This window comes from Orycteropus afer, unplaced genomic scaffold (genome assembly GCF_000298275.1).
Source record: "Orycteropus afer afer isolate SDZICR_OR568_19922 unplaced genomic scaffold, OryAfe1.0 scaffold00161, whole genome shotgun sequence".
NCBI lineage: Eukaryota > Metazoa > Chordata > Mammalia > Tubulidentata > Orycteropodidae > Orycteropus > Orycteropus afer.
Window position 1 is genome coordinate 3,007,517 of NW_006921748.1, and position 11,456 is coordinate 3,018,972.

Sequence of the window (11,456 nt, forward strand, 5' to 3'; positions counted from 1 at the left end):
AAAAAAAAGCACTATTGAAGAAGAAGAACAAAGTAGGAGGTATCACACTCCTTGATTTCAAAATCTATACAGCCACGGTTGTCAAAACAGCCTGGTATTGGTACAGTGACAGACACATAGACCAGTGGGGCAGCACTGAGAACCCAGAAATAGATCCATTGACCTATGGTCAGTTGATCTCTGACAAAGGGCAAAAATCCATTCAATGAAGTCCATTCACTCTTTCACAAATTGTTCTGGCAAAACAGGATATCCATTTGCAGAAAAATGAAATAAGGCCCATACCTCACACCACACACAAAAACTAACTCCAGATGGATCAAAGACTTAAAAGAGAAACCTGAAACTATATAGTTCATCAGAGAAAAAATAGGGGCAAACTTAGGGGCTCTAATTTATGGTATAAATAGACCATCAAGCATAATCCAAGATGCAGAAACAGAAGATAAACTAGATGATGGGAACCTTCTAAAAATTAAATTCTTATGTGCATCAAAAGTCTTCTCCAAAAGAGTGAAAAGAGAACCTAAAGAATGGGAAAAAATATTCTGCAATGACATATCAGACAGAGGACTTATTTCTAAAATTTATAGAAAACTCCAACACCTCAATAACAAAAAGACAAACAATCCAATTAAAAACTGGGCAGAAGTCATGAACAGACACTTCACCAAAGAAGATATTCAGGCAGCCAACAAACACATGAAGAAATGTTTGTGATTATTATCCATTAGAGAGATGCAAATCAAAACAACCATGAGATACCATCTCACCCCAGTATTAATAGCTAAGTTTAACAAGACAGAAAACGACAAATGCTAGTGAAGATGTGAAGAGATAGGGATTCTCATACAGTTCTGGTGGGGCTGTAAAATGATACAACCACTGTGGAAATTGATTTGGCAATTCCTTAAAAAGGAGAACATAGGAATACCATTTGACCCACCAATTGCATTACTAGGTATATATACTGAAGAAGTGAGAAGCAGTAGATATATGCACACCCATGTTAATCAAAGAACTATTCACAATAGCAAAGAGATGGAAACAACCAAAGTGACCATAAACCAAGGAATGGATAACAAACCTGTGGAAAATAAACACAATGGAATACTAAGCAAACCTAAAGAATAACACTACATAATGTGGGTGAGTTTTGAGCACATTAAGCTGAGTGAAATAAGTCAATCACAGAAAGTCAGTCACAGAAGGACAAATATTGTATTCATCCCATTTAAAAAGTCAAGGAAAGCTTTATTTGTAGAAGGAAACTTTTTTTTTTGTTTGTTACCAAGGATGGGAGGGGAGTGGAGGGAAAGTTTCTAGATAAGATGGGGGGAAAATAGCTCATATATATATATACATATATGTATATATATATATATACACATACACTAAAACTAAAGATTATTAGTGGTTACCAGGGGTAGGGAGGCAGAAGGGTGGGCCTTTTGTTTGAGTTTATACTAATAGGTGGTGGAATATTTTGGAAAAGTATAGCAATAATGGTGACACAATATACAAGATGTAAGGGAAAAAAAAGAAGAAGAATTCTACCACTAACCCCAAATAAGACAGTATTCCCAGTTTACAGATGAAGTTATTGCATTTCACAGATATTAAAATACTGTTTCCAAAATCAAATAGTAATTAATTAGCAAAGCAGAGATGAGCTCTGAGTATTTTACATTATTTAACCACAATTTAGTCTTTGGCCTCATGACATATATAGGTCAAAAGAAGGGCATTTATATTTAGGAGAAGGGGTTAAATATAATATCAACCTAATACTTAATTTGTGAGTATTAGTAATACTTTTTACACTCTTAAGGCTTGGGTAGTTCATAAAGTACTTTCATGTATCATTCAATAAATCCAAAGATATGTAACACCTACTTGTGTGCAGCCATCTGTCAGTTGCCATGCCGTGGTGCTTGTGTGTTGTTGTGATGTTGGAAGACACGCCAATAATATTTCAAATATCAGCTGGGTCACCCATAGTAGACAGGTTTCACCAAATTTTCCAGACTAAGACTAGGAAGAGGGACCTGGTGGTCTAATCATAAAAATACTAGCCAGTGAAAACCATATGAATAGCAGTAAAATGTTGTATGATATTGCGCTGGAAGATGGGACTCTCAGGTTGGAAAGCATTCAAAATACCATTGGGGAAGAGATACTTCCTCAAAATAGAGTTAGCCTTAATGATGTGAATAGAATAAAGCTTTTGGGATCTTCACTTGTTTCTATGGCATGACTCAAAATGGGAAGAAACAGCTGGAAATATTCATTAATAATTGGAATATAGAATAATGATGTATAAATTTAGGAAAATTGGAAATTGTCAAAAATGAAATGGAGCACATGAAGTTCAATATCCCAGGCTTCAGTGAGTTGAAATGGCTGGGTATTGTCCATTTTGAATCAGACAACCATATGGTTTACTATGCCAGGAATGACAAATTAAAGTGGAATGGAGTCACATTCATTTTCAAAAAGAACACTTCAAAATCTGCCCTGAAGTTTGACTCTGATAGAATAATATCTACGCACCTATAAGCATGAACAATTAATACAACTATTATTCAAATTTATTCACCAACAACTAATGCAACAATGAAGTAAACAAAGATGTTTACCAATTTCTATAATCTGAAATTGATCAAATATACTGATAATTACCAATGATTGGAATGCAAATATTGGAAATGAAGAAAGATCAGTAGTTGGAAACCAGGGCCTTGATGATAGATATGATGCTGGAAATGGTGTGGTAGGATTTTGCAAGTCAAACAACTTATTCATTGTAAATAAATTTTTCAAGAACATAAACAGTGACTATACTCGTGAATCTCAATTGATGGAATTCACAGGAATGAAATTGATAAAATCCATGGAAAGAGAACAGGGCCAGAGGCCAAGTACAAGTCAATCCATCAATCGTTCATATATGTTTCAGGTGAAACCTAAGAAAATTAAACAAGTCTACGAGAGCCAAATTACAAACTGACTCATCTCCCATGAATTTAGAGACCATCCCAAGTACAGATTTAAGGCATTGAACACTGATGACCAAAGACCAGACATGTTGGGGGATAATATCAAGGACATCATATATGAAGAAAGCAAATGGTCATTTAACAGACAGGAAAGGAAGAACAGACTGAAACTGAAGACACTCTGAAACTTCTTGTTAAAGGTAGTGTAGCTAAACTGAGTGGAAGAAATGCTGAAGTAAAAGAGCTTAACAAAAGACTACAAAGGGCATCTCAAGAAGACAATGTAAAATACTATAATGAAACATACAAAGACCTGGAATTAGAAAGCCAAAGGGGAGAACACACTTGGCATTTCTCAAACTGATTAAATTGAAGAAAAATTTCAAGCCTTGAGTTGCATTATTCAAGGATTCTGTGGGCAAGACATTGAACGATGCAGGAAGCATCAAGGGATGGAAGAAACATACACAGCCGCTGTACTAAAAAGAGTTGGTGAACATTCAACCATTTCAGGAGGGAGCATATAACCAAGAACCTGTGTCACTGAAGGAAGAAGTTCAAGCAGCACTGATGGCATTAATGGAAAAACAAAACTTCAGGAATTGAGGAAATACAAAGTGAGATATTTCCATGAACATATGCAATGCTTTAAGTGCTCATTCATTTATACCAAGAAATTGGGGAGACAGCTACCTGGCCAACTGTCTGGAAGTGATTCATATTCATGTCCATTCCCAAGAAAGATGATCCAATAGAATGTGGAAATAACCAAACAATATTATTCATACTACTCACAAGTGAAAGTTTCCTGAAGAGTTTTCAAAAAAAGATTGCAACAGTATATAGACAGGACACTGAGAAGTTCAAGCCATATTCAGAAGAGAATATTAAATGAGGGATCTAATTACTGATGTCAGATGGATTTTTGCTAAAAGCAGAGAATACCAAGATGTTTATCTGTGTTGTATTGACTATGCAAAAGCATTCATCTCTGTGAATAATAACAAGATATGGATAATATTGTGAAGAATGGGAATTCCAAAACATTTAATTGTGCTCTTGTGGAATCTATACATAGACCAAAAAGCAGTCATTCAAACAGAACAAGGGGATAATGCATGATTGAAAATCAAGAAAGATGTGTGTTAGGCTTGTATCCTTTCACCATACTTACTCATTCTGAATGCTGAGCAAATAATCCAAGAAGCTTGACTATATGGAAATGAACATGGCTTCTGGATTGGAGAAAGATTCATTAACAACTTGTTATATGCAGATGACACACTATTTGCTGAAAGTGAAGAAGATTTGAAGCATTTCCTGATGAATTTCAAAGACTATAGCATTTAGTAGGAGCTCTGGTAGCATAGTGCCAAGGCACTTGACTGCTAACCAGGAGGCTGGCGGTTCAAACCCACCAGCCACTCCTCGGAAGGAAGGTTGAGCAATCCTACTTCCGTAGTGATAACAGCCTCGGAAACCCAAGGATGGGTCGCTAGGAGTCGGGGCCAACTCGATGGCAAACAACAACAACAACATAGCGTTTAGTATAGATTACACCATGACATATATTAAAACAAATCCACTCATCTGGACAAATAGCTAACATAATAAGTGGAGAAAATATTGAAGTCATCAGGGATTTCATTTTACTTTAACCCACAATCAATATCCATAGAAACAGAAGTCAAGAAATGAAATGATGGATTGCATTTGGAAAATCTGCTGCAAAAGAATTTTTAAAAATCTTAAAAGCAATGGTGTCACTTTGAGGACTAAACAGCACTTGATCAAAGACTTGGCATTTTCAATCTCCTCAAAGGCATGTGAAAGCTTGACAATGAAGAAGGAAGATGGAAAAAAAAATACACTCGAATTATGGTTTTGGTGAAGAATATTGAATGAACCATGGGCTGCCAGAAGAACAAACAATATCTGTCTTGGAAGAAGTACAGTCACAATGTTGTTGTTGTTGTTATTTGCCGTCGAGTCAGCCCCGACTCATAGCGACCCCTCCTTGGGTTTCCGAGGCAGTATCACTACGGAAGTAGATTGCCCCATTTTCCTTTCGAGGAGTGGCCGGTGGGTCACAATAATCCTTGGAAACAAGGATGGCTAGACTTCATCTCATGTACTTTGGACATATTATCAGGAGAAGACCTTCAATGACCTGGATCGACAGAGTGGCTGCAACAATGGGTTCAAATATAGCAGTCAATGTGAGGATGGTGCAGGACTGGGCTGTGTTTTATTGTGTATTACACAGGGTTACGGGAGCTCTGGTAGCATAGTGGCTAAGACACTTGCCTGCTAACCAGACAGCTGGCGGTTCAAACCCACCAGCCACTCCTTGGAAGGAAGGTTGGGCAATCCTACTTCTGTAGTGATACTGCCTCGGAAACCCAAGGAGGGGTCGCTATGAGTCGGGGCCGACTCAATGGCACATAACAACAACAACAACAACAACACAGGGTTACTATGAGCTGGGACTGATTGGAGTTCACCTAACCCCAACAACAATATTGTTTGCAAAGTACAAAGTACTGTTCCATGTGTGAGGAATACAAATAGTAAAACTATTGATTCCTTACTGTAAGTAGATTACAATCTAGTGAGGAAAGAAAGGCACTAAATCTATACAAGAAAACCAATGATGGGCTCAAGCATAGCAAAGATTGTGAGGATGGCCCAGAACTGGGCAGTGTTCCATTCTGTTACACATAGGGTGTTATGAATCAGAACCAACCCAACAGCATCTAACAACAACAACATGATAGAAGGAAGCACTCAGTACTCAGGAAGTAAAAATGAAGGTTCTCTAAAATAACTTGATGCTCACCAAAACTTTCTAGTACATTCACTGAGTTTTATAAAACAAGTAGGCATTAGATAAACAAAAGGAGGAATCTGGGGTAGAAAGATAGATATTTTGAGCATAACATTCAGTTTATAAGACACAGGTATGACATTGAATCTTGTTTTCATTCAATTACAAGTGGGTGACTTTGACTTGAAGAATCATGATTATAAAACATTGGTAGGAGATGAAATTGCAGAGGCAATAAGAGGCCAGATTTTCTATTTGTTTATACATATAAATTGCAGTAGAGTTAATTATTTAATAAGGCTCTTCCAGCCATGGACTTTGTGACTCCCACCAGATGACTAGGTGAGACTATGAATATGTGAAGTGCTTGTGGTCCACCAAAGGAGTTGGTTAGATTGCTAATAATGTAAATTAGGTACAAGGGACCCTCGTGGGGGAGGGACTATACAAATAAGGTGTATGAAACCCTAATGTTAGTTTTGGTTAGTTTTTCCATACCCTAGTGGGGCAATCTACTTCCGTAGTGATACTAACTTGGAAACCCAAGGAGGGGTCGCTATGGTAGGGTCCTACTCAATGGAACATAACAGCAACAACAGGCTTAAAGTGAGTCATTCCAGAGGCAGAAAGTGACCTCTTACAGCACCAAGAAAGAAGAGCCAGGAGTGAATCACATCCTTTGAACCTGAGATGCCTCCACTGCACTCCCACCACCCAGGAGACAGTGAGAAAGCTATAAATCTTTGCTAAGTTAGGGAGAGGCATCAAGAAACAGCTGTAGAGAAACCAAGGCAGGAACCAAGAGACCAGCATGAGACAGAGCTGTGGGCTTCCTGGCCCTGGAGCAAGAAAGCTGAGTGCCTTAGGGCAGGAGACTTGCTGGTGCCGTGGGGTGCCTCACTGAGCACCTGCTGGAAGAGCTAAAAGAGCTTTGGAACTCTTGCTTCAGCAGGGCAGGACATGAAGGATTGAGAGTCTGAGGCCAGAGAGATGTTTGCCTATGGCACACCTGAGAAAATTCTGTCCTCATTGAAGAACTGTATCCTTCATTATTTCTCATCCTGAATCAAAACCTGTTACTTCCCTAATAAATCTCATCATCATGAGTATCGTCTATGAGTTCTGTGTGGACATTGCAACAAATTATTGAACGTAGCAAAGAAGTAGAGAGTGCTGGTGGAAAGTTGGAGTCAGAATTGGTGAAAAGGTTGAAGGGTGGCAGCACCCTTAGGAACCAGCCTTGTGCTGCTGATGCTGATTATAATGCTCTTCCCCTTGTGATGGTCCGGGTCAAATGACATCTCTGCTGTGTCTTTTTTACATAAAAATAAGAATTTGAGTTTTATCTTGAGAAGGTGCCTCTGATGGTATTTCAAAAGATTATGAGGAACTCTTAGATTTCTGTTTTAGGAGTCTCATCTTTATATTCTTGTGAGTATATATTGAGGTGAGGATAGAAGAGCACGGTGGTTGTGAAAGATTTATTGGAAATAAGGCTCAGGATAGAAAGTTATTAGAGTGATATATGTAAGAAACTTTTTTTTGTAAGTCACACAGAAGAATATTATATAAAGAAAACCACAAGAAACCATACAATCAAATAAGATTGGATAATGGAACAGAAAGTGGGGATTAAGAAGGAAGTATAAATATGCTTGTTTGTAATGATTATAACATACAGAGTCAAGAAATACTATAGAAAGAGATAAAGCTAAGCATGTATATAAAATTTTACTTTCCAAGTTAACACTACAATCAAAATTTAAATGTTCATGTTTATCTTACTAAGCACAAACACATTGAACAATGTAAAAGAAGTACAATCTATATAATGTAAAGATATAAGCACATCCACATATGAAAAAAAATGAGTAAGAACAGAATGAATAATATAATAAAAAGGATTATAATTAAACACATATATCATAACAGTAAATATAACTGTTCTATTGAAGAAAGAGACTTTCACAACTGATTATAGAACATAATTTCTATAACAAGCTCTTAATTCAAGAGAGTCATCAAAAACGCAGGGCTTTGAAAAAGTTAAAAAACAAAAGTATGAGCAAAAAGCTTTCCTCAAAGGTAGAAGCAGTATGAAGTATTTAGCCAAATTATTCTGTCAGAAAATTTAGAATTTAGATAAAAAAATATTAAGAGGGATAAAGATGTATACATTACAGCGATAAAGTGTTTAATATAGAAATAATATTTCTTAGTTATTTGTGTCTATATGCCAAACAACATGGCATCAAAATCTGTAAAGTAATATGGAGAGAAATAGACAAATGACCTTTAGAAGACTTTACTTCCTCTCTATCAGTTCATGACAGATGTGAAGTTATAAAACTAATAGGTAAGGTCAAATTAGCATATTAATATGTAGGTGTAACCAGTTTATAATGAACACTATTCTTTAAAATCAGAAAATATGTCTTATTTTGAAGTATCAAAATAATAGTTAAAGTGACCTGTATTAAGTCTCAAAGAAAATTTAAGACTATTCTCAAAAATAGAAGTAATACAGACTACCCTCTATGATCATAGCTCAATAAAACTAAAATAGCAAAACCAACACCAAGAAAATAAAAGTAAATAAATAAATACAAAAACATAAGAACACTATACCTCATAAAACTATTTTAAAAAATTTTCTTAAAATTCCTTGGGCATAAAAGAGAAATAAAAAAAAAAAAAAATAAAAAAATTTTCTTAAAATTCCTTGGGCATAAAAGAGAAATAAAAAATTAATTTTTAATACTTAGAAAATAAATATAATAAACTTTATATATGAGACTTGATAAGAAACATCTAATAAAAGATTTGTAGCCTTGAATACTGAAAAACAAATTGATTTAAGCATTATAATATTTTTAAGTATCTGAGGAATCTGATTATACTAATTAGAAATACCAAAACAACAACAACAAAAAACTAATGTAAACAGAAGAAGGGAATAATCATATATTAAAGTACAAATTAATTAATTATAACACAGAAATGCAATATCACTTTTGTTCCTTAGAAGATCTAATAATGTGACTATTTCAACAGAATTGCTAGTGGCTTTTCAGTGAAAGTTGTTATTGAGGTGGTATCACACAATGAAGGATATTCAGCATACCTGGACGTAGGAAGTATCACTCCTCTTGGTCGTTGAGACCATCAAACACTCTCCCCCCATTTCCACTGATTTCTGGAGACATGCTTTCCACCAGTTGGGAAGGATTAAGATACATACTTCGATGGCATAATAAAGGATGGAGAGAAAGAAAGCCAATATATTATCAAACTGAATGTAAACTTAAGGAAATAACCAAAGATACAGAAAACTGGTAAGAAAATAATCTTTTGGGTTTGCCCAGAAGCAGATTTGAAGATAAGGATTTTGTGCAAATTATTTATTTAGGAAACTCAGGGCCCTTGTTGGCAGAGGGAAAAAGCAAAGAGAATCAGCCAATAAAGGATTTTTTTTTTTTTTTAAATCAAGACTGTTACCACCATGGGCAGATAACTGGACCTTAATCTGGAAAGTAGTTTAAAGCACAACTTTTGATTTACCTTACTCGTGAGATGAGGAAACTGAGATATACTGACACGAACTTTCGTCAACCTTGGTTGAGAGCTGCTTCCAACAGCTGTTTAGTGGGATTTCCATGTTGCCTTCTAGTAGACAAAGGCCTTATGAAAAGAGATGCAGATTCTGACTGGGAAGATCTGAGGGATTTGGGTAAGACATGGGCTAATTCTAGTGCAATGGCTATTTTGCTCAAATCTCTGTGACTACACATAAAATAGATTCTTTTTAGAACATTCAAAGGTAAATATAGAAAATAAAATATAAACAGACTAATTGCTATGGAAGTAAATGAGAAAATAGGTAAAGTGATTTACTACCCTATGAACAACTCCCAGAATTGAAAGCCAAACAGAACAAGAAAAATATCCTCAAGGTTCAATTTTTCTACAACAAATATCACCAATGAAATAATACAAAGACTACTTCAAAAGAGGAAAAAGGAAAAGCAAAGAGCCAGAAAAAGTTCTGAGTAAAGCAAAAGAAGACATTAGTAAACAGAAACATTCACTGCATTCCTGAATAAAGAGATTCACCATCATAAGCATGCCAATCTCTCAAAAACGTGTCAATCTGTAAAGCTGATAAGATTACAATTAAATAATAGCACAATAATTATAAGGGAAACTAGATTAAATTAAGAGAAAATAATGCAAAATATTTGAAAAACATTGCTAGCTAGCAAAAAATAAATCTTGAAATGAAAATCAATCTGTGTCCTGTATGCAATACTGAAATATCTCATAAATCTACAATAATTAAAATTAGATTGTACGATCAGATGGAAAGACACACCAAAAAAAACAAAAAAAAAAAAACAGGTTAGTACACCTTGCAATATATGCTCACACAATCACACACACACATAAATTCATATATATACATACAATTATATGTATAATATTATATATATGCTTGAAAACATATGCATGCATACATTTGTATGTGTGGATACACAGATAGATAGACAGACAGACATATGTGTAATTACTGCTGTGTCCTGGGAAATGTTTACCAACTGGCTCACAGACAAGGAAAAAGGTATTTTTTTTTTTTTTAAATATTTGTCAATGTCTATGTTGTAAATACTCCACTATGATAAATTACAAGCTACAATTATGATGTCACCAATAGCAGAGATGGAAAGATAGTGCATGAAAATTTAATAACATTTAGAAGCATTATGGGAAGCAGTCACCTCATCATTGTTTTGGATGTAAAGAAATGATGATGATATCCTAATGCTCAGAAAGCAAAATTTCTTTAGGGAAGGTCCAACTTTCATCTATGATATTCTCTATGAAAAATTTTATATGAGGGGAAATGGTTTAAACAGAACATTTCTGAGAGGTAAACAAAAACCTTAATGGTCTCTATAAAACCTCTTAACATGTGATATAATATTTTGTAGCAAACACAATATATTTAGAAATTTAATTACCAGAGAGAAGAGAGAATTTTATTTCAATATTCAAGCACTATCAGTTAATAAGAACAAACATCTGGTGAGTTGATTGAATGTAAATATGAGGCCTAAAATCTATTTCTATTTCCAGAATTACATCATGTAATTAAATGACACATGATCATAGTAAGGTGCCCCTGCCCTAAGATGTGAAAGTAACGTTTCCTTCATTTCACACCAAAGCAGCAGATTTAAAGTTAATAAAATCCCAGACTTGAAAATCCCCAGATATGAAAACAATCCTCAACTGTAGTTATTGTTATTAATAACATTAATAATTCTATTTGATTCTCCACATATGCTCATTTTTCTCTATTTTAGTAAATGAATGTTTAAAAATTCCATCTGATTTTCTGAGGCACCATTATATCAAAACGACACATTACTTTGCAGAGTCAATGAAAAGCAACAGTCCCAACAGATGAATAGGGGAAGCCCAACAAATGGAAATGGACAAGCTGGTTTAAGCAAAAATAAGAATTGTCCCAATCTCATTTTTATCCTGGTGAATCTTAATTAGACTTATGGTAAGATGCATTAGTGTTAATAAGGATTAATGTCATAGTGATAAGCAGAGCATATAAATCA